Source organism: Ursus maritimus, unplaced genomic scaffold, assembly GCF_017311325.1.
Source record: "Ursus maritimus isolate PB19 unplaced genomic scaffold, ASM1731132v1 scaffold_13, whole genome shotgun sequence".
In the NCBI taxonomy this organism is placed as follows: Eukaryota; Metazoa; Chordata; class Mammalia; order Carnivora; family Ursidae; genus Ursus; species Ursus maritimus.
In genome coordinates, this window is record NW_024423675.1 from 4,828,234 (window position 1) to 4,852,760 (window position 24,527).

Sequence of the window (24,527 nt, forward strand, 5' to 3'; positions counted from 1 at the left end):
CTTAGAAAAGTGTTCAATATTTAATAGTTCCTAACAAAATGGTAGCTACTACTGTTTTTAAAAGCAGAGCAACATTTTTATAGGGGGAGTTAATAATGGCTAAAGGAGTAAAGCTATCTGCTCTGACTGGACAATGACTTTGGCTTTTGGGAAACCTAAACTTCCTTCATTCATGCCTCACTCATTTCTCCTTCACTCGGTTGTGACTTTCAAACAATAAACACACTCCAGTAAAAAAGAAAGTAGGGAAACTTTAACCTCTAAACATAACCTGAAGATATAATATTTTGTTATCCATTTGTCCTGGGTACTTGCTTACCTTCTATAATCTTGTATTACTAATGTATTTATTGTGGATAAATGTATTTAATGTAGATAGGTTTAAAAAATAAGGTTTAAAAAAGAAAACAAATTTTTTTATACCAGTGTTTCCAAATGTATAGTTAAGTGTAATGCTATGCAACGATTACACTCCTAAAATTAGTGACTTGTTGCATTGCTGGAGTGATTCCATAAAAATATTTAAAGTACATATACTGTTCAGAAAATATGTATACTCATGATGACAAAGGGAAAGTTTTGACCACCTATGTGCCATGAACTATCCCAAATGTTTCACATGTCATATCATTAATCTCCACAATAATTCTTTTGGGCAAATGCAACTATGTTCCCCATTTTATGGATGAGAAACTGAGGCACAGAAACAACACCTAACTCTTAACAGCTAATAATTACCACTGGGTTTTGAGCTCAGGCAGTGTAATTTTGCAATCATTGTTCTTAATCGCCATGCTGTAGAGATCTGTTGCTTTGTTGAGGATAATCTGCTTTTTTGCATCTTAAGTTTTGCAATAGAGCAGTTGACTTTGGTACATTTTCACCAAAAAAACCACCTTCCGCTTTCAATAAGAGAAAGAAATATTTTGAAATACCCCACAGATAAGATTTCAAAAGATAATCATTTTAATTCATCATTTTGTGGATAAGATATCACACAAAAGTGCTTTTGGTACGGGCATTTGAAATAGGATATTGAAAAAATTTTAACAAAGTTTTACCAGCAGGTTCTCTGCTTTAAAAACATTCACTCCTCAGGAGATACTGTAGATATTGTTCCATTACTGTAAGTGGACCACATTCCTTAAAAAAGAGTTTGAAGGTGCTTTTTTCCCTATGGTGTCAACATCTATAATTCCATTTCTTTATTAAAGGTGATTTGACACAGTGGGCAAAATTCAAAGCTGTTAGAGCATTAGAGCATAACTGATAAATTTCCCAAATGAGAGCACCCCTCTGCATGTTTGAGGGAGTCTGTAAAAAAAAAAAAATTATTGCTTCATGAAAGAAGACTTAATAAAGTCCTTCTGCAGTAAGAGTGTCATATTCATGTGAAAAAATATAATTTTTTTTCTCAAAGAATTCTGAAAGAAAAACAAGTGAGATATTAAGGTAAGTTGCCAGTTTTGTTTTTATAGTGTTTCCAGTTTTCCTTTTATCATTAGAATATCTGGACATATAAAAAGTGAAAATGACCCCAAATTGGAGAGCTATAAAAATCTTACTGTATTTTAGGTACTCTTCAAGACACTCTATATGTATTAAATTATTTAGTCATCAGAAAAGCCCCACAAGTTCCCTATTCTGTAGACAATGACACTGAGGCAGAGAGATTAAGGAATTTGTAGAGACATGATCTAAGACTGTATTGTCTGGCTCTAGCATTTTGCCACTTAACTGCTATGCTATTTTGTTTTAACCATAGTCAAAAATATTGTTTCTGATATATTTTCCAATTTCCACAATTTTCCCACTTATTGAATATTATTTTATGAGGGAAAAGCCCATTTTTTCATGATTTTTATGGAAAATATAAAACGCAACTCTCTCCGATATTTTGTCTATTATTTCTCAAGAATATCCCATGTTCGAAATCATAACTTTCCCTACAGAGATGTAATTCGTTTTAATTAGGTCACCTAAATGTCAATTATTTATGTTGACTACAGCAATTCCTAATTTTGGGATTTCACACGCCTTCACTCTTGCCTGGCACTCTGGGAATCTTCTCTGTTTTGCATAATCTTAATTATATTACTTTGTTGAAGAGATGCAAGAAAAATGACATTCTTCTAGAGTGACTCCTCAATTAAATCAAAGAGATCTGATAAGATTAAAGAAAATGCTGGCAAAGCACTGAGTGGTAAGAAAGAGAGACTCTCCATGTTAAATGAGTTACCAGGAATAAAGTGCAGAACTATATCAGGATACTGTTCACTTAGCATAATTAGTAGTTTTTGTTATAACGTGCTAAATGATTTATTCGCTGTCAATGATAAGTTGATGTGTTATAATAATTATTCCAAAATACCATATCTTGATATATGCAGCAACTGTATTTCCCAAACATTTTAACCCTACTTAGCCCTTAGCAGATTTGGGGAAAGGAAACAAGAACAAGAATTATCATTCCAAATTTCAGGATAGAGACCAAGTCACACAGATGCTGAGTAACCTGAGGAAAATCTCACAGCCGCAACAGTGAGTCTGGAGTTTCTAAGCCTCTAAATTCCCAGCCACTGTTCTATGCCGAAAACCATGATCTCTGCATAGAAATGCTTTCGTGTTGAGGAGGAAAGAGAGAGGAAAACAATTATATTATCTGTTTTATACAAACACTGGGAAATGTAGCATCTTCTATAAAAATAGCACTGGCGATAGATAAAAGGGAGCTTCAAATGGTTTAATTTCAAACACCAGATTATTTTCTTTTCCCGAGCTATGTGGGAATAAACCCTAAACACAATTTTTCTTTAAGGAATTTTGACATACAAGTCACAAAAATGTGTAAGCTCCTGTTTGCAAAGGTTTTGACTGCCACAACATTAGAATAATGTGAACTATAAAAAGGGCTGCTCTAGTTTCTCCAGGTCAAGTATGTTTGTTAGGGGTACAGAGGCCATAACATACTGAAAAGCTGCTCAGATTTATGGGCTAATGTCTGTGATGCTGCATGGTGCGTGAAAGAATTATGTAAGTGGTACATCTGCTCCTAGGAAGTCATCTGTGAATACTCCTAATTTTTTGATGCCTACGCGTGTGTTGTATGAATCACAATGAAGTCAGTCTCTGCTCTAGCTCTAGCTCTTTTGTACTGTCACTCCTTTGCATGCACTGGGCTGAAAAGTCCACACGCACTAACTTCTTTACATGCTTCTGCAACATACAGAAGATACAATTGGTGTGAATGAGAATTAGGCCTGAGTTTTCTTAAATATCAGGGACATTTGTTCAGGGAAATACAGTTGATTAAATGTAACATGATTACAGAATCAGAGATTAGCCTGACTTTAATTTCTGCTCTATGTGTATGGTAGTAATTGTTACTAGATGAAAGAATGTCTCCCAAATGAAGAACTATTAAGAAATCTACAAAGTTTGAAACTGTATCTTTTAAAACTAAATTCAAACTCAGTTTGAGAAGTTAGGGAAACAATTCAATGGCAAATTCCTCATTTCCTTGCCTTCTAGGAAAAGATACATATATATTTATTTATCATTTTCTTAGGTTATCTACTCTGGATGAAGGTTGAATAGAGTCTGGTCTGGTAGATTATTGTGATTTCTTTCTCAGGATATTGAGTATTTTCATCTAGGCTGTTACAAGGAAAGTATTGCTTTCTGGATTTCTTGAGTAAACTTCTATTCTTTATTATTTTCACGAATTTGATAACTACTTGAAGGATATTGCCTCATCGACATCTAGATTCCAGTCATTCAAGGAGAGCACTATTTTAGGTTCATGGAAAATTTGGCCTGACAGTAAGAGCCTTTCACTGATATTTCCTGGGGCTGCCAGATCTTTTAATTTTATCTGAATATCCTTAACAGTGGTGCAGAAAACAATGAGAAGAGGTTATTGGATATATTGTCAGTGCAGTCTTATTTCATTTCTTTCTATATGGCTCTATTTAAGATGACCACATGGGACTAGAAAGTTGGAAATAATGTATGTTTGGACAAGTATACAACATTATGACTTAAAAAGATTTTAAGCATCACCAAAAATTAAACATATGGAAATTGTTGTATATGGGTGGAGTGGCTTTGGTGCATACATAATGAAATTTAAAAATGGACATCTTTGTAGTTTTGGTGCCACCTGTAAGTTTATGGTCAAGCTTATTGAATCTTGTAGTTCAGGGAAATTATTTCCAGCCTAAGATTTCCATAAAAAAAATCCAGCACAGCAAACTGTTAGTGAGTTCTGCTCCTTGGGTGGTCCACTGTGTGGAGAACACAGATGGAGAGAACACATGAACAGATTATAAAGAGCAATCCATCCTTGTAGAGGGAGATGGAATATGGCACCATACTGGTACCAAGATCCAGGCCAAAAGGGATATCTATACCTTAATGAAATACATATTCTGCTTTTCCAAAGACTGTAGATTCTTAGGGTTGGAAGATACTTTAAATATCTTCTAGTTCTGTTATATAGACTGGTCTTCAGACCAGGCTTTATAGATAGTTCTGATAGGATGCAAGGACCTATCCCAGTAAAGCCAGCTATGATGGCAAGGTAGCTGCACATGCCTGACTTAAGCAACAACCATTCCTTACATTTCATGAAAATGAAGGTAATTTAGGAATTAAAAAAAGTTTGATTTTGTATTCACTAAAAAAAAAGGCACCTGGAGCCATAATTGTACATAAATAAGCAGGCTTTTAAAAAATATATATCCTTCCAATAATAAAGGATTACCCTTCCTCTCACCATGACCTCATAGTACTTTTAGATAAGAAATAATTTAATAAAGTTATTAAATAAATATCCAGTCTTGTACATTTCTCTTAAGTAAAAGTCTGATGATTAAAAAAATGATCTCTTTTTTTTTGTGTAACTTTTTACCTCTCTCAATTAACTCCTCTTCTTCACCTCGTGGCTTTGCTGAAATGGATTCACTTTGGTTTATGCTTTACTAGTTTCTCAAATATACATAGTTTGGGAGAAAACAGTGTACACTAATATGCAAAGGCTGCACAAAATTAATTGGTGTGTACAGTTTTCCAAAACAATGGAAAAATTTAAAGCAATGGAAACACACAGCCTGAAATCTGTGTTTAAATTGCAAATAAGAATAGTCATAAACTTTCATTCATATTAACTCAATACCATGCACTATGATACACCTTGTATTTTTCCACATATTTCTTCTGTCATAAAAGGGTAGTAGCCAAATTTACTGAATTTGATAGACACGACATTAAGATATTACATACAGCCTTGTAGGATTTAGGGTTAGAAAACCATATTGTATTCTAACTTAATATATTTATTTTTAGAATATTTTCCCTTAGAAATAAATCAACACATTAGCATTTAGCTCATGTTTATAAAATTGTGTCTAACGCACTGTAAAAAAATTACAAATCAAAAATATGCAACATAAAAAAATACAAGGAAATTCCTCAGATGCACAGCACCCAGAAATACCACTGATGGCGTTTTTGTGCATATCTTTTACTATTTATTTCTTTTATTTAATGAAATGGGACTAATAGAATACATGATATCCTATGCTCTCTTTCCTAACAACAATGTATTATGAAAAATGTCATTCAATATTGCTCAACATCATTATTTTACTATCTATCTAGTCATTGACTTTAAATATATATCATAATTTGTGTGACCAATCTTCCATCGTTGGACACTTAAGCTGTTTTCAGGATTTGTTTTTGTTTTGATAATAAGATTGCAGCTAGCTGTAATTTGTTTTGTTTTCATAATATGTATATCTAGACACATTATCAAATAATTTCTCAATCTGAAATTCCGAGAAGTGGGATTGTGAAAGGAGATGTAAAAAATGAATGAGATGAACATTTGTAAGACTTTCGATGCAACTGTCAAACTATATTTGAGGCAGATTAAATCAATTTATAGTCCCAAAAGCAGTTTATGTTCCTGAAATAATGAACTACTAGGCAAGGATAAAACATTCTATTAATTAATATTTAAAAATCCTGAATAATATACAGCATGCATAATCCATGGATGTTCTAGGAGGAAAGAAAGGGATATCTCTAAATGTTAAAATCAAAGTGGGAGTAGAGAGCCAGGGGCATAGTAAATGAGATGGTGGCCAGGAGCTGTAAAAAGGCATCTGACCAGTGGTCTTTGTTCTTGTTTCTTTATTTGCTTTTATGTCTTTTATTAAAGTGTGGGGTACTTAATGTAAAGTACATAAATTGTATTTGTAGAGATTGGTAAATTTTTGCAAAGTTAACATATTTAGACTGTCCGGATAAAGTTACAAACTATTACCAAGATACATTCTTCTTGTTCTCGTCTAATTTTTTATTACTTTTCAAATGACAAGTACTTCAAAAACCATACTTTCTTTTATTACTACATGCATACAGTTGTCTGTTTTTCAACTTTAAATCAATGAAATTTTTGCATCTATTTTCTTGTGAAATTTATGCATGTTATTGAATATCTACGTTGTGATTTTTTTCCTGACTATGTGGTATTTTTTTTTGGATGAATAAACCATAATTAATTTACTGTTAAATTATTGTATCTCCATAAATAGGATATAAGTATTCTGATTGTTCCATAGCCTTTTCAAAATTAGGTGTGTTTTTTTTTTCATTTTACTTATTTTAATAGATGTATAGTCATATATGATAATGTTTTAAGTTGTCTTCTTCCAAATATATAATTAGGTTGAGTATGAACCATTTGGATGACTTTTTAATGAAGTTCCTACTTAAATATTTTGTCTACTTTTTAAATGGGTGGGCTTTTTTTTCCTTATGTGTTTGCATATATTTTTACTGTCAGTCCTTTGTGACATATATGTGTATATGTACATACATGTACACGTGCAGTCTTCTACTTTTTAGTTCGCATTTACTCTTTAATTTTGATGAAGTTAAGTTTATGATATTTTCCTTTATGACCATATTTTTGTGTTTTGTTTAAGAAATCTTTGCCCACTCCAAGTTTTCTTCTAGTTTTATTATTTTACCTTTTATATTTATATTGAAAGTTCATCAGTAACTAATTTTTATGAATGCTGTGAGGTAAGACTCAGGATTCATTTCTTTTCTTTTCTATATAGATAAAAATACGGGACTTATTTTGCTGTAATAAACCCCCAAACTGAACAAAATACAAGAAGTATCAGTTTTCAGACATTAGACAATAGATGGCTCAGAGCTCTGATTGTTGAAACTAAGAAGCATACAAGATAAACTCTGTAATTACCCTGCATTTTTTTTGGGAAATACTTTCACATTGTAAGACAGAGAAGTTGAGCCCAAACAGACAGCAGTGATCATGCTTAGGAGACTGAAATTTATGAGACAGTGTACCAGAGTGAAGACAGGTATGCAGAGAAGAAACATCCCCTTGAACCTTTGACTAAACATCAGGCCACATATATACAGAATGAGATTCTATGTAGTTTTGGAAAGAGCAACTCTTAGAGAGGTAGGGGAATTCTGTGAGAAGTTGGAGTTTCAGCTAAGTAGAGTGGATATGCATCAAACACCCAAGGCATTATGAAGATACTTCAGAAAGTCCATGTTTTGTAAATAGGGCTATTACAGCCTCAGAGTAAGGGCTACTCTAAAGCAGAGGTTCTCAACTAGGGGAAATTTTGTCTCTGGGTCCATGTGTCAATGTATAGAGACATTTTTGGTTGTCACAATTAGGGGACAAGTACTACTGGCATGAATTGGGTAGAGTTCGTGGAGACTGCTAAACATCTTACAATGTACAGGACAGTTTCTTGCAACAAAGAATTGTGTGGCCCTATGAGTCAATAGTGCCAAGTTCAGAAACCTTGATGTAGATCCAGCATAACAAAGCCTAAAATGAAACTTCTACAAGACCGAGTCATCCATCACTTGTTTGCCCACCAAAACATATCACCCTTCAAAGAATGGTGACTTAATCCAGATTGTTAGCAATGTAGTATTCACGATGTCCAAAATACAATACTTATTAGACATAAGAAAAAGCAAGGACATTTGATCCATAAACAGAAGTAAAAAACAGTTGATAAAAGTAGACCCTAAGGTAAAATAACAAACAGTGATATAGATTACAAAGTCAATATAAAATGTAGCCATTTATTTAATATCTATGTCGATATTCTACCATTCCCGAACTATTTATTGAAAAGATCGTCCCTTCCCCCAGGCAACCATATATATGTGGGTTTATTTCTGAATTTACAACTTGTCTATTTGTCTACTCTTGTTTGAATTCCACACCATTTTAATTTGTACAGCTTTATAATCCTTAATATCTGGAAGTATTTTTTAAAATTAAATCTATTAGCAGATTTAAATATTAAATCCTTTAAAGTATCATCCTTTAAACACTTACTTAGTTCTCCCTCAATTTATATCATTATTTTTTCTCTTTTCTGTATAGAGGTCTTATATATATTACATTAAGATTTATTTCTAGGTATTTTTTGTATACTAGTTGGAAATAGTAACTTCTAAAATGTTGCTTTTCTAGTTGTCTGTAGCTAATATGTAGATATGAAACAGAAATTTACATGTTGCTTTTATCCAGTGTTTGCTAAAATCACTAAAAATTCCAGTAGTATATATGTAAATATTTTAGCACTGTAAATTCTAAATATCTATGCAATTTTAGAATGATGATTTTGTTTCTACTTTTGCAATTTATAAATCCTTTATTTACTTTTCATCCCAATGGACTGGCCAGGACCTCCAGTGTAGAACTAAGTAGAAGTGAGAGTACTCAATCTGGTCTTAATCTGTAATATCATAGGGAAAGTTTTTAATATTTCACCATCAAGTGTGGTCTTTGTTATATATATATATATAACAAATATATATATATATATATATAACATATATATATATATGGCTGACTTATATTAGATTGAGAAACATTCTATCTTTATTTTAATAATTTTATAATGAATAGGTGGGTTGTTTTTTTTTTTTTGCTTTTACTGTACCTTTTGAGTAATGATATGATTTTTCACTTTTATTTGTTTACCATGGTGAACTTCATTGATTAACTTATAAATTTGAAAGTAATGTTACATTCCTGATTAAAACAATCTTCTTAGTGGTATATTATAAGTTTTATACATATCTAGCCTCAAATTATTATTATGTTGTTTAGGATTTTGCATATAGGCTTGTGAAACTTTTACTATACATTCTCATTATGTCTTCACCAGGTTTTGATATTGCGATCATATTTTTATCTTTCTATTTTCTGGTTCTGTTTTTCTAAAATTGGTATTGATCTTCCTTAAATGTTTGAACAAGTTCACCTGTAAAGCCATATAGCTATGAAGCTTACTTTGTGAGAAAGCTTTCAATGAAAAAGTTCAATTTCTTCATACATACAGGATTATTCATATTTCTATTCTTCATGTGCCTGTTTTCTTAGTTTTTTTTTCCCCAAAGAACATGTCCATTTCATCTAAGTTTTCAAATATATTGACATAAAATTGTTCATAATATTTTCTTGCTATCTTTATAATGGTTGCTGGGATTGAGTAATATACTCTTTTTCATTTATTATATTGTTACTTTATGCCATCTCTATTTTTCTTTAATCAGTTTTTTCAGAATCTTAATTGGGATACCCTAGAGGCAGATTTTGAGACTGGTATTCTTGTGTGAGTCATTAGAAGGAGAACCCTTTAGAGAATGAGGAAAATGAACAGGGAATGAAAGAAGTTAAATGAAGATGAGCTTCAGGTGAAATCCAGCATGAGCCTAACCATGTAGGAAGCTCTGGAGCATAAATGAAAAAACAGAGTATATCAATCCCCTCACATATATCTTGAGGCAGGAGAGTGGAGATTTTGTAGGGCTTCTGTGTCCCTTTACAGCAATCAGGCATTGGCTATGATCTCCCTTGGCGGAAGGTAGATTATATTTTTACTTCTAGGCACTTCTGGTGAGGCAGTAAGCCTCCAGAGAAGTTTGCAGGTGCGAGCAGTTGGCATTGACACTCATAGAAACTGGGTATTGGGCTCATCAATCTGATTAAAGGAATCTAAGTGTGTGTGGAAAAATCATCAATAGTAACTTCAATAGCCTAAATGTTGCATTACCCGGATGTACTCCCTTCTCACATTAAATTCACTCTATTTTCAGGCAGTTTCTCTAAGATTTTTGTTGGTTACACCTTCTGGGAATCCTTAAAAGGACAAGGCTAATAGGACAAGCAACAATCTCCATGGCTGCATTTGGTCCTAAGGCCATAACTGATACAGACCTTCTCCCTTTGTTTCCATCCATTGTAGATTCTCTTTACTCTCAACTACCTCTGTTAGTCTGGGTGGCTGACCTCCTGGGTTGATCCACTTGGGCATTTTGGTTGAACCTCCAAACGCCGTCTAAATAAAATTTTCGAATTGTAAAAACATGACTATCATTCAAATGTAAAGTGAGCACATATTAAAGATTAAGATTTATGTTATGCATTAATAGTAAAGAATGCCAAAATCTGCTTCACCTTAATATTTGCTCATCATTTTCCTTTTAGCTTACAAATCCTCCATTCCTCTATATCTAATCTGTTATGAAATTCACCCATTTAAGTCTTAGTTTCAGTTAATTATATTTCAGTTTTTAATTTTTTCCTTGGTTCATTTTTTGTACATTCCAGTGTTCTGACAAAATTCTCCATATCTTCCTTTATTACATTTCCTGTCTGACAGTTGAGATATCTGGATAGCCAATGGGTATTTTAAAGTCTGTTTTTTTGTTTTTGTTTTTGTTTTTGTTTTTCCCTTCTTAGCTTTCAGTGATTTTCTTCTATTTCCTAGCATACATGGCTGCATTGTAGTGATTACTGGACATTAAGCTTGCAAAATTGTAGAAGCTCTGGATGATATTATGTTCTTTCCTGGGTAGCTCAGTCTTCTTCTGGAAAGCAAACAAAAGATGAGCAGATCACATCAATCTGTCCATTTCAGAAGTTTTCAGGGATATTACTAAGGGCCGTCTTTTTTGACAGTCTCATACTCAAATTTTGGTTTCTCTAGTTCTATGAAACTATTGAAAATTCTACTTATCTTTTTAAGTTTCTTAGCAGCTATTTTCCTGCTTGATTTTTCAGGGGCTTGCCTTGAATACTCATAGTTCAGGGATCATCAAATGCCTTAAATGGAAATTGTGAGCTAAACGTTAGACTCGTTTCTGTGTGATTGCCTTTTGTTTGGCATTGTGAGTTTAGAGATTGTGGTAGTACCAGATTTTATATCTGTTTCTCCAACCCAGTGATACTCTCACAAGTTCTAAACTGCACTTTTATATTGCCTTACATTCTTGTACTTCAAATGTCAAATGTCTTAAAGTGACCTTGAATGTAAGATTATCTCAGAGCATTTGGTTTTTTTCCAGTATCTTGGCCCTTTGTATCCTGGCTGCGTTTTTTTGCTCTCCAGTCTTCAAATAATGGTGTTGTGGTGTCTTCTTTTTCTCTTCTTCTCTCCCTCTCTTCTCTTTTCCTCCCTTCTTCCATTCTTTCTTTCTCTTTCATCATCCAGCTACTATAGTTAGCTATCATATTTTTATTATTCAGATATCATAGTTCTCATACCAGATACTCCATCATAGCAAGAAGCTATTATTTGCTAAAATAAACATGAAATAAAGTAATAAAAATAAGTTCACAAATAAATTTTTAAGAATACAAAGGAAGTATTGAAAAGAAATGTAAAGACAAAAGCGATTTTCTTTGAAAATGTAGTAAAAAATAGGCAATCATCTGGCATATATTAGCAAGAAGTTAAAAAAAATAACTTTGTGTTTTTCTCATACAGAGACCTTTGGATACTTTTATGTGTAATTAGAAAATCTTGATAAGACAGAAAATTTTATAAGTTATAGATTACTTTAAAACTAGCCCCACAAAAGAGAGAACAGAAAACAAGTCACAGACTGGGAGAAAATATTTTCAAAAGACACATAGTTTAGATGATTGTTATCCAACATATAAAGAACAATTAAAAGTCAACAATAAGAAAACAACCTGGTTAAATAATAGGCCAAAGACCTGAGAGGCACCTCACCAAACAAGATACACAGATTGCAAATAAGCATCTGAAAAGATGTTCCATATCATATGCCATCAGGGAAATGCAAATTAAAACAAGGAGATATCTCTGCACACCTATTAGCATGGCCAAAATCTGGAACACAGACAACATGAAATGCTGATTATCATTCATTCCTGATAACGTGAAATGGTATGGCCACTTTGGAAGGCAGTCTGGCAGATTCCTATAAAAGCTAAACATACTCTAACCATATGATCCAGAAATCACACTCCTTGGTATTTACCCAAAGAAACTGAAACCTATGCCCACCCCCAAAACCAGCACATACATGTTTATAGCAACTTTACTCATAATTGCCAAAACATTGAAGCAACTTCTGTAAGCGAATGAATAAACTTTAGAATTCCAAACAATGGAATATCATTCATCACCAAAACTAAAAATGAGCTAAGAAGCCATGAAAAGACATGGACATATTATTAAGTGCAACAAGTCAATCTTGGAAGGCTACATACTCTATGATTCCAGCCATATGACATTTTGGAAAAGACTAAACTATGGTGACAGTAAAAAATTCAATGGTGGTGGTGGCCATGAATTGAGGGAAAAGGGATGAATAGTGGAGTACAGGGGGGTTTGGGGGCAGTGAAAGTACTCTGTATGAGACTACAATGGTAGATACACTCCATTATACGTTTGCCTAAACCCATGGAATGAACACCACCAACAGTGAACCGCAATGTTAAGGTAAACTATGGACTTTGAGTGATAATGTGTCAGTGTAGGCTCATCGACTGCAACAAACATACCACTCTGGCAGGGAATGTTGATAATGGAAGAGGCTATGTGAGTCGGGGGGTGGGGAGCGAGGCTGAATGGTGTGTGTTGGGGGGAATCTCTGTACCTTCTTTAACTTAATTTAGCTTTAATGTAGCTGTAGAGAAAAAAATGAATATTATCATTGTCAAAGAAATTGGGAAAAAATTCTGCCTTAGGATAAGGTGATTTTATAGTAGTAAATATAAGCAAAAATATTTTTATTTCTTATATAAATCACTTTGAGATAGAGGGGAATGTCTCCAGGTCGTTTTGTGAAGCAAACAGAACTTTGAAACCGATCCTAGATGAAGACAAGACAGAAAGTTGTAGATCAATCCTCCTTTATGAATATAGAAACATTCTAAGTACTTCAAAGGTAAACTGAATCTGCCATGTATAACTAAAATTAAATGCAGGACAAACTAAAACAAAATATCATAACCATGAAAGATTTTCCCAGAAATGCAGACAGTTTAATATTAGAACTCTCTTCTTTCAGGCTGCTGGGGTGGCTCAGTGGGTTGAGAGTCTGACTCTAGGTTTCTGCTCAGGTCATGATCTCAGGGTCATAAGATTGAACCCCAAGTGTGGCTCTGTGTTTAGCACAGAGTCTGCTTGAAGATTCTCTCTCTCTGCCTCTGTCCCACTCACATGCCTCTCTCTCTCTTTCAAATAAATAAATAAATCTTTTTAAAAAAGAAATAACTCTTTTTTTTACTTCACCATAATAATGTATTAAGTAGAAAATAACATAGGCATTCAAAGAGACACATAAAAAATTTATAAAATTCATCAGTGATTTGTGATTTTACAAAAAAAACCTGTTTTCAAATTTGGAAGAAAAGGGAATTTCTATAATACATAAGTATTTGAGTTTGATATCATGTGATGTTAAAAACATTTCTTTAAAACCTAGTTCTTTTTCAGGGTTCTTAAGAACTCTTGGTGTTTTAAACAGAAAACGAGTTTTTAACAAGATTATTACAAATAAAATCTTTAAGAAAGGTGGGGGGCACCTGGGTGACTCAGTTGGTTGTGTCTGCCTTAGGTTCAGGTCACGATCCCAGGGTCGTGGGATCAAGCCCCACATTGGGCTCCCCTGCTCATCGGGAGCCTGCTTCTCCCTCTGTCCCTCCCCCCCTGCTCATGCTTACCGCCCCCCCGTCAAGATTTTATAAATAAAATCTTTTAAAGAATTGTTACAAAACTAATAAAATTATTGGTCATTTTGAGACTCAGGCTCATGGCCAGGCCACAGAAAGCAGTGCCCGCCACCACACTGCTCCACTGCCATGATTAGGTGCCAAATGCTCTGGTTCGCGTAGCTTCCCATTGTGCCCCGGGCACTCAGTGTTACGGTGGAGCCCCTGCTACCTGCTCCAAAATCACTTCTACACTGCAAACTTTATTTTGCTGCTATGATCACTGCCAGGACCACAAAAAGAGTGTGCTGATGCTCCTACTGGTGCTTGTTCTTAGCTGACTCAGTAAAGTTGGCTCAGGTTGTGTCTGATTGAGGAATCTAAGCCTTGTGGACTCTGCTCTAGTGCAGAGGACTGGAAAAGGAAACATTTCTCATTTTTAACTTTCATTTTTGAGGGGATTCTTTGTCTCCCACTAAGATTTTTCATAGGAAGAGTGCTAGTAGGTCAAGAGGATAACAAATATCCATGACAAATAGCAATAAGGAAGACTGACCACTAGAATTGCTTCTACTGTACAATTACTAGATAAATATAGTAAGGTTGGGAAAAGAAATAATCAAATGGATTGGGAAGGAAGAAACAAAGCTCTCCTGATACACAGATGTTATGATTGTCCAGACAAAAATTTTAGACAATCTGTAGATAACCATTTGAATTAATAAAGCTTAGAAGCTTTGCTGGAAACAAACCAGTATTAAAAAAAAAAAAAATCAATGTTTTTTTTTAATACCCAGCAACAATAAATTAAAAATGGAATTTTGATAAATATTTCATTTATAATAGCAACAAAACTAAGTAGGTGCCATACATAAGAATAAATCTAGTAAATACTGCTTAAAAACTTTAAAATATAACATTATCGTAGGATCTAATAAAAGATCTAGAAAAAGAGGCGATTGTTCCTATTCATATTTAGTTATAAGAAACACTGTAGAGATAACAATTCTTAAATTCAGTGCAATTCCATTTAAAATGTCTAATGTGATTTAAAAAAAATCAAAACTCAAAAAACTGAGCCTAAAATTCACATGAAAGAGTAAAAGGGCCAAGAGATGATTATAAAACAAAATTAAATCGTTTGGTGATTGCATCCAAAGAGTTGTGCTTATCCTCATACTTGTTATGCATGTAATGATGTAGCATTAAGAATAAAAGTTGCTGTAGGCTTTTGATAACCTTTTTCATATTAAAGAATTTCCATTCTGTTCCTAGTTTGCTATTTTTTAATCATAAAAGGGTGTTGAATTTTATAAAAATGTTGGGCATCCTTTGAGATGATTACAAGCTTTTTATTTTTCTCCTTTATTAACATGGTGAATAAGTTTCATGTCATTAACCTTTCTTGCATTCCTTTGATAAACTCTGCTGGCTTGTAATTTAAAAAATAATTGATAGACGCAGTTTACTAATTTTATTACAGGATTTTTTTTTTCATCTAGTTTGGGAAGTGAGATTTATTACATTTTTCTTTCTAGTATGGTATTCATATAGACTTTGGGGGGACTTTCTTCTTTTTTGGCTCTTCGGAATGGTGTTTGGTTCTTGAAAGATGAGCAGAACTGACATCTAAAACCTGGATCTGATTTATTCCTGCTGTTTTGTGCGCAGATTTTAAGCTATTGATTCTATTTCTTTAATGGTTTTAGATTTCTTTAATGATTTAATGTTCCATATTATCCAGATCTAATTCCAATCTGACTCTTGACAGTCTCTTAGTAATTCCATATCCACCCTTTTTGTCTCCCAAAACAACCTCACTCTGGAAGTTAGTAATTAGTGAAATCCCTGAAATCTTCAACTGTTTCTCCATATATTCTCTTCACGTTCTTCTTCCATGTTAACACCTAGATGACCCTTGGAAATAGTGAATCCTGTGCAACCCTTTCAAATCCTTTGAATATGTCCTCCATACTCCCACTCCCTAAAATAACCCACCTTGCTTTCTTGAAGGAACAATCAGTAATTATTGCTGCAATTCTTTTTCCTGGCTGACCCCTGGAATACTGCCTCTTGTGAAGCTCTCTCAAATGATCTCTCCTACATGCCTCTTACTATTGTGCTTAAGGGTGACAGAGGGTTTTTTGTTTGTTTGTTTGTTTGTTTTCAGTCCTTACTTCTGCTTCTGGAAAATCTCCCTACCCTTAGGATCACTAAAATTTAAAACATCTCATATCATCGATATACTCTGCACACATTCTGAAATGTACCAAAGTAAGTGGGTGTGCAGTGTCTTCTAGGTCCAGGAAATTAAGGTGTTTATTGTAGACAATTTAAAAACAATAATAAAACCAATACAAATGTTAGCATATTTTTTATTACTCATGTAATTTTAAACAATGTTTGAGCCTTTGGGTATATCATTGCATCCTATCTTTTTTTGCTATAGGCATCTACCAACTCCCAGGGCACTCTTTTAATTTATTTGAAAATTTTAGCTCTTGGCTCATGTCTTTCCAGCATGTCCTCTGTGTTAAATTTTTGAAATTTCATAATTCACATGGATAATCATTCAATACACTGGATTCTCAGTTTGACCTCCACTTCAATGGTCTGGTCTACCAAACTTCTTTAGCCGCCAATTCCATGGAAACTACCAGAGTCCATTTCCTTACTAGCAATGGCAACACGTCCATAATTTCAGTTGCAAGCACTCACTCTCCTTTAACTATGTCATATGTTTCCAATTTCTTATAATAGTTTTATCCAGTCATACTACTTTTTAACTGCCCTTCATATCCCCTCTTTTCTCAACTTAAAATTTCTAGCCCCTCTGTGTAACTACTTCTTTCAATATGGGGGTGTACAGAAGAGTTCATTCTCGGAGGTGCAACCTTCAACCAACAGAGCATGGCATGTCCCAGCTTTCCTGTCCTTGAGTGGGACACCTTTGACGTCCATTTTCCATGGATCTTTAGAAGGTCCCTAGAGGGACTGAGCTCCCATTTCTCAAATTGGTAACTGGGTTAATAACACACTGTTTACATTGGATTTTTAAAAACCTTCCCTGTTTCAGTGTTCTTAATTCCTTCCTGGTGCTTCTTAGGATCCTCAGCAAATAAACCACCTGCATGAAATTCTTGTCTCTGGCTCTGTGTTTAGGGGAACCCAATTTAATCAACTATGGAGGAACTGTCTTTACTTTTTAGCTAAGGTTAACCCCTCTACTTGGGTACTAGAATCCACTCCCTCATCTATTCAGGCACATTGCTTCAGCAATTATCCCTTATTTCCTTTATTATTCTCTCTCTTCTCTTCAAATAGATATTCCTTTTTCTTTCTAGCTACTGTCTAATTTCTTTCCTTAGAGTCACACTCAGGGAGAGAGCTTTTTTAAAAAAAAATATTTAATATTTAATTAGTATTAAATAATTATAATTTAATTATCCCACTGCTCTTTCTTAAATTATTGATTTATAAAATTATTGAATTATAATTCAATCAGTTTTTACCTCCATACCTTCACTCTACCTCCATATCCCCCCAGTAACTACTCTTGTGAAGATTACTTGTGATTACTTGTGATGTCCTTGTTGCTAGGTTCAGTGGTCAATTCTTAGTTGTTATTTTCTTGATTTACTCTGAGGGTAGCTGTATAATCATCACCTGGTTTCCTCAGTTCCCCACCTCAGTAGAGGTCTGGTGCTACTCAGATTTCAACCTTCTGATGCTGGCAGCTTGGGCCATTACTTCTGGTCTCAGTGATGAAGAGTGAACTGAGTTTGCCTCATTGCAGTGTGGGGAGAGGTAAGGGCTAAATAGAAACATTTTCTTCCAACCTATATTCTCACTACTTCTTGGCCACTCACAGCTTGACATTTGAGTCCTCTTCTTCCCACCAACCCCTCAAACTTCTATATTTCTACTAGTTTATGGTAACTTTATGGCAGAATTCAGATTCCCTAAGGATATTAAATTTTTGTTGTTGTTGTTAATTGTTAATTCTATGATTCTCTCTGGTTTCTATAATTCCCTCAAGCTTGATTTTGAAGAAGGAATCAGAAGCCCAAACTAATTTTCAATCTTAATGAGAATCTGTAAAGTAAAGGGTTAACTCAGCAGGCTTGAGTTATGCAAACCCTGCACCTGCAAATAAAAGTCTGTTTTCAGGAGGACTAGCCCTTGACCTGCTGCTGGAGGTATAATCTCTGAGCCCTTAGAATATCCCGCCTGGTCAGAGGGTCTTAGCGTATCTCAGGCTTTGGGCCATATTGCGTCTGTTTGACCAGATAGTTCATACTAATGAAGTGACTTTGGTGAATGCCTCTTTCGGTAAGTCCGAGGCTCTGGGCCACACTGTGAAGACTGAGAAACTCAGGTCAGTCATGCTGCTGCCACCTGCCTATGTGACTAATCTCAATCAAATCGCTGGATGCCAAGGCTTGAGTGAACTCCCTGGTTGGTAATGTCATACCTCATTCCTGGAGGAATTGTGTCCCCATGCAACTTTACTGGGAGGGGACACTTGGAGGCTTGTACTAGGTTTCCCCTGGTTTTTGTTTATATGTTTTCACTTTCCTGGTTTGGATCTATATCCTTTTCCTGTAATAAACTGTAACCATGAATATAAGAACTCGAAGGGAGTTCGAGTGCATCATTGAGCCCAAAGGTAGTCTTGGGGACTCTGACACAGAACCAGGTATCTAAAACAAGGATATAAAAGGCTTGGGATTTTGGAGAGTAAGGAAAAGGATATGAGGAGGATTTGTTTGGGAAGAGCTGTGCCATGATTTCCACTCACCTCGAGTTTCATGAGAAGACTTTACCAGGATTCCAAGGAGAACTTCCATCCTAGTGGATCAATGTTTGACTCCCTCTTGGGAGATGTGACCTGATTAGTTGTCTTGGAGGTACAAATGATGATAAAGGTTGGGGTTGTGCAGAGCTTGGTGTGCACTCTGAGTTTGTTTAAAGCAATAATACATGTCTGCATTCTATGTACAATGTGGGCCATACAAGACATAAACACACACGGACAGAGGCACATACACATGGAGAGAGACAGGCAGACAGAGAAGTGTTATGAGGTTTTTCTTACTCTTGTCCAGGAGTGCTGCCCATAGGAACAAAAAAACCTTAGCAAAAAGAGAAAATTCTACAGAGTTCTATAGACCAAATTGAAGAGCCTGCCTTAACTGTATTAAAGGAGCTTCAGGTAGGAGATCTAAAACAAAACAAAACAAAACAAAACAAAACAAAACACAAAAACAAACAAAAAACAAAACACAAACCCCAAAATCCTGTAAAATCACCCGCCAAACATGCAGTCAGCTTTAAATACGTGCCAGGTCTGGGGAGCACAAACTCAACTCAACGCAATACTCATCAAGTAAGATTTTCTCAGCCTTTCCCTTTTCTTTCTACCTATTCATACCTGATGGAATGTGATCAAACACCCTGATGGGTAAAATGAGAAAGAGGGCTTGAAGCGTAAGGCAGGAAAGGAGAGGATCGCAAACCTCTTCCCTGACCTGCTGGATGCAAGTTCAGATAGAGTAAAGGAAAAGATTCAACTTCAAACTGAGTTTAGAATTTTGATTAATTTTGAGACTACGTATTTTTGATGACCGTGTTGTGATTGCATTATGATTAAACCATAGGACGTCTTGTTGCCTGAGATTGATCGGAAAAGTTATGGGACCATGGGAGTTTTCTTCCAGGGGCAGGGGAGAAACTTTTCCCACTAAACACATTTTAAAGAGTTGTTGAGAGAAAATAACGAAACACAACATGGTTTTATTCTTATACCCAGAAGGCTTGCTTGTTTAATATATCTGTAACAGATACATTGTACATGTTTGAAAGAGTGTGGTTTAGGTTTTAACTTTCAGCCTTTCTTCCCCTGTGGATTGATACAAATTCTTCAACAGGAATAACTAAGGGAGAACATGGTCTTTTCTTTCTCTGAGTAATATTGTTGTTTGTTTTCTGTGGCTTTCATTTGCTGGTCCTTGTTCCAGTGCGTACAGCAGCATGGAGATCAAAGGAATGGACTGTGGGGGAAGTTCGTACCATATCCCTTCCACTGTGCTCTGTCCTCTAATTGCTGTATCTGCCCTGCATTTACACCGGCTGCCCCTGGCTTGACCTGACCATCAGTTTGCAGAAAGCAGGGTTCTAGGCCCTGTCAGAGGAAAAATGCGTGTGAGTGAGACCGCAGAGCCCTCTTCTCAAACTCCTCATTTCTTCCCAGAAGTGTATGCTCTTGGGGAGTAAAGCAGCCATCCTGAGCAGGAGAATTGGATAATGATGGTCCCCAGTATTTTCAAGGGGGAGAGGATGCTGAGAGATGGGTTTGACAGTGTGGTATCGCAATTACTGGATTTTTCAACGGGCCTTTACAGAATTAAGTAAAATTCTGGAAGATAGAAACTCCGCAGTTGTTTGTTTGGTTTTTGTTTTTGTTTTTTTAATATTTTATTTATTTATTTGACAGAGAAAGAGACAGCCAGCGAGAGAGGGAACACAAGCAGGGGGAGTGGGAGAGGAAGAAGCAGGCTCATAGCAGAAGAGCCTGATGTGGGGCTCGATCCCATAACGCCAGGATCACGCCCTGAGCCGAAGGCAGACGCTTAACCGCTGTGCCACCCAGGCGCCCCTGTTTGTTTGTTTTTTAACTGACAGTGAGCTTTAAGATTAGTTGAATCATCCCTCAGAGGAGGTGAACAAGGCCTCTGTTAGCGGAGTAAATGCCGAGAATCTGCCAAGGTAGGAAGAAACCTTTGGAAGAGAAAGACAGGCAGCGGCAGGGAAGCTGTTACCAATCATAAATTGACTAGGACCCTCACACAGAAAAAGTTGACCCTGATAGTCTTTTTGGCAAGTAGAGACTTGAGGTTTTTATATTTGAATACTCTTCTAAGTAGGGGCGGGTTAAAGTGGAGTTAAAGTCATGTGGACTCCCTGACCTCTGGTCAAATACCAATTCTCAAACACGATTTGCCAGTGGCAGATGGGGCCACATAAATAAAATCTGCTTTTAAGTTTAATTATATCAATAGAGCAACAAGTGCTATGTTTACATACTCAGGACTGAGAGTTGATGGATTTTCCCTATATTAACCATTTAAGTAAGATAATTATTTGCCATTCTGTGACATTTAATTATAATGCTATGACTGATCTACATAGTTTGAAGGGAAAAATTGCTTTATATGTCATTTAAGATTTGTATGAACACATTTAAACTGCAGAAAAGATTGCTTGGAAAAATGCAGAGGTGGCTCCCAAGAGCTCTTGATTACCTTCTATATCAAGATCATTTTTTAAAAACCGGCTGTATTATCACAGCATAATTTCAAGGTGACCACCTGTCAAAGAGCTTCTGGGAAAAAAGGCAAAATGTCTCTCTCTCTCTTATTTGTGCACTTATTTTTATAAACATTTCTAATTTTCCAGAGGGTATTACAGGCTAAAATTTTAATGAGATCGCAATAGTTAGCAATGAGTAAATAACATGAATTCTCAGTTGACATAAAGTTTATGCCAGGTTTGAATGATGAAGGTAAAAGCTATCACAGAGACTGGAAACAAATTTATTAGCAGATGTTTAGTTGTGCAGGAGAGGTCCACACGAATAACAGAGCTCACTCTCTTCGTGGTGAGAGCTCTCAATTTCTCCTTTTCCCAGGAAGTGCATTGTACTCTGGACTGAGTTGAGTCATAATTAAGCTGTACCAAGAAAACATTCAAGTGACGATGATTTGCAAATGATCAGATTATTGTGGGTTTAGCTTAGGGCTTCACCAGCTGGAGTGATTTCTCTATTATACCCATATGTCTGTTAATAAATTTGACTCAAATGTGAAACAATTACAGATATTTTAGAGACTGGGCAGAACAATTAAAAACAAATAAGGTTGTTCTTGTGACTTGGTCTTAAAATGAATGAAGAAACTAAAATGATGGCGCTAAATGTGACTTGGCTGATGATTAGGAGATGAGAAAAAGCGGTTAGCATGTTTTGAACGTCGTCGTCTCAGATGCGATGTGTCGGCCCATCCCACGGGATGGCTTAATACAATGAAACTTAAAACACATTAGGTACTTTGCAGACTTCAAAGGAATACCACTGTTATCTTCCTGAGTTTACTTCATAAATGTTTCAATGAAATTAAGGGGAAAGATCATTAGCAGAGTGAAATAAAGAATAAATCATTTGAAACAAAATACCATGCTTGTGAAAGACTAAGTGTCTTGGTAAAGATAAAGGTGGACAAAGGGAATTTCTAGTTATTCTTTCAATATGAACTACCTCTGAAGGAGAAGAGGCTTCATCTTTCCTGGATTTTGTCAATTTCCCCTTTTCCCTCTGCTCTTTGAGCTTAGGATACATTATTTGCAATGTCCAACTGTCTCTTATTACATATCCCAGTTTAAGTTATCTTGGAGAGTTGGCTACAGTTCTCTGTACCATCTTTATAAATTCATGATCTTACTAAAAAGGGTGTTACCGAAACTGCTGACCTCTCCCATCCTCACATCTTACAACAATGCTCTCCTGACAGCTGTATTAGCAAAACCGTAAATCTAGTAAAGAACATATTAATATGGAAAGGTCAGTACATGTCAGAAATGGTAAAGTGTAGGTAACTGATAGAAAATTACAAATTGGGAACTGCTTTGAAGAAGGCAAAAGACACATTGACTGGTTCAATATATTTGAACTTCGGAAAATTTGTTTAATGGCTTGAATCACTGCGAATCTTTTGGAAATTGATCAAATCGTTTATTCTCCTTTGAGGAGGGTACTTTTTCTACTCTTTGTTCTTCTTGCTCACAAGCTGATGTGTTCCTTCCTCAGATTTCTTTTTTACAGTAAAGTTCTTATTTCCTCGTTGTAGAAAAATAACACAGTTTCTGGGAGAAGTAGTTATCACTTACCCAAAAGCTGTGATTTGTTGAGGGGTAAATAAACATAGGAGAGATGGAACAGTTTAAAAATCTTAAAAAATACATTGAGTTCTATTTTTAAAAAGAGCAGTATGTATAGGTATATAAAACAATGTCAAAATTACTTGTCCTAGGAAGAGCAGCCTGTGAACATAGTACTTCATATTTGTTTTTAAATGAACCAGTTTCGATTTGGGAAACGAAAGATAAGGATGAAAGGGTACTTCCCCAGGTGAAATAAATGAACAATTGTGAATTCAAAGACCAAATGCCATGCTACTCTTATGTTGCTTTCTTAATGACCTGCAACAAGGTCAGTTTAGGGACAACTCCAAATTTTACATACAGATAATATCCCTCAAGTAGTCTGCAGCTAGCCTCAGGACCAGCTTCTGGATTCGGGAAGGTAATTAGCACATTACTGTTACATTGGGATCATTGTATTTCATGTTAATTTTCTCACTTGTTTGGAGTAACCCTTTGACATTTGATTGTATAGGCAGGGCAGTAGTTGTTTCATTTTTGCAGACAAACAAGCTGAGGCCGGGGGAAGTAAAAGGATTTGCCATGTTCATTCAACTAGCAGGTGAAAGGGTGGCCTGAAACAAAGGGTGTTTGACTCCGTGAGTCTAAGGCTGCCTAATACAACAAAGGCATCTGAGGCCAAATAAATGTAGAAGTTCACGGAGAATCTAGATAAATCCTTAGATGTTAAACCCATAACAGATTAGTGAAGGTCATGAGGTGTTCTTAATAGACATCTCCTGCTTCTTCAGGCTAACGTCATGGAGGGCGGCCATGCAATCCCGTATAAAACCCTTTGCCATCGCTGTCAGCAATGGAGTCCCAGACTCCAGGCCCGTTGGCCTGTCCCAGTGAGCCATTTCTCAAGTTCTTATCTTTTGGATACAGAAGCCTATTACTAGGGAGTGTGAAGGGGAGGTTGACTTTAATCTTAATTGCCTGCATGCATAAGAGTATTTTTTAAATGATCTCACTCTGTAAAATATAAAACCCTACCACCCCATAGAAATCAGAAATCCTAGAGCGGAGCAAAGGTTATTAGAAAAGAAAAGCCAAGCTTGCAGTTACTCTGTCTTCTCTCCCTCTGAATTTGCCATCAAAATACAGATGCAGTTCCAAGTAGAGCACAGATTACAGAAGCCATAGTCCGTGTAGCTCTTCTCCCCCTGCTCAGTTTGCAGGCCAGGCCAGGCCAGGTATTTATCTAAATGTTATTTCAATTTGTTTTCTTCCTTGATGTTAGAATGCTCCTCTGAAATCTTTGTTCAAATAACCTGTCTGTGAAAATAGCTCAGTGTATATTATAAGCACAATGCATGTGGCTTCGCACGTAATAGATGTTTTGTTAATCAACATTTTAATTTTGTTATGAGTTATGCCATGATTAAACTGCTTATTTGACCTCATTAGGGAGTTATGCAACTCTACTAAAAAACTATGGAGGCCAGACATGGCTTCAAGCACTGGAACATGTCATGATTTTTTAGCCAGTACAAGGTAAACA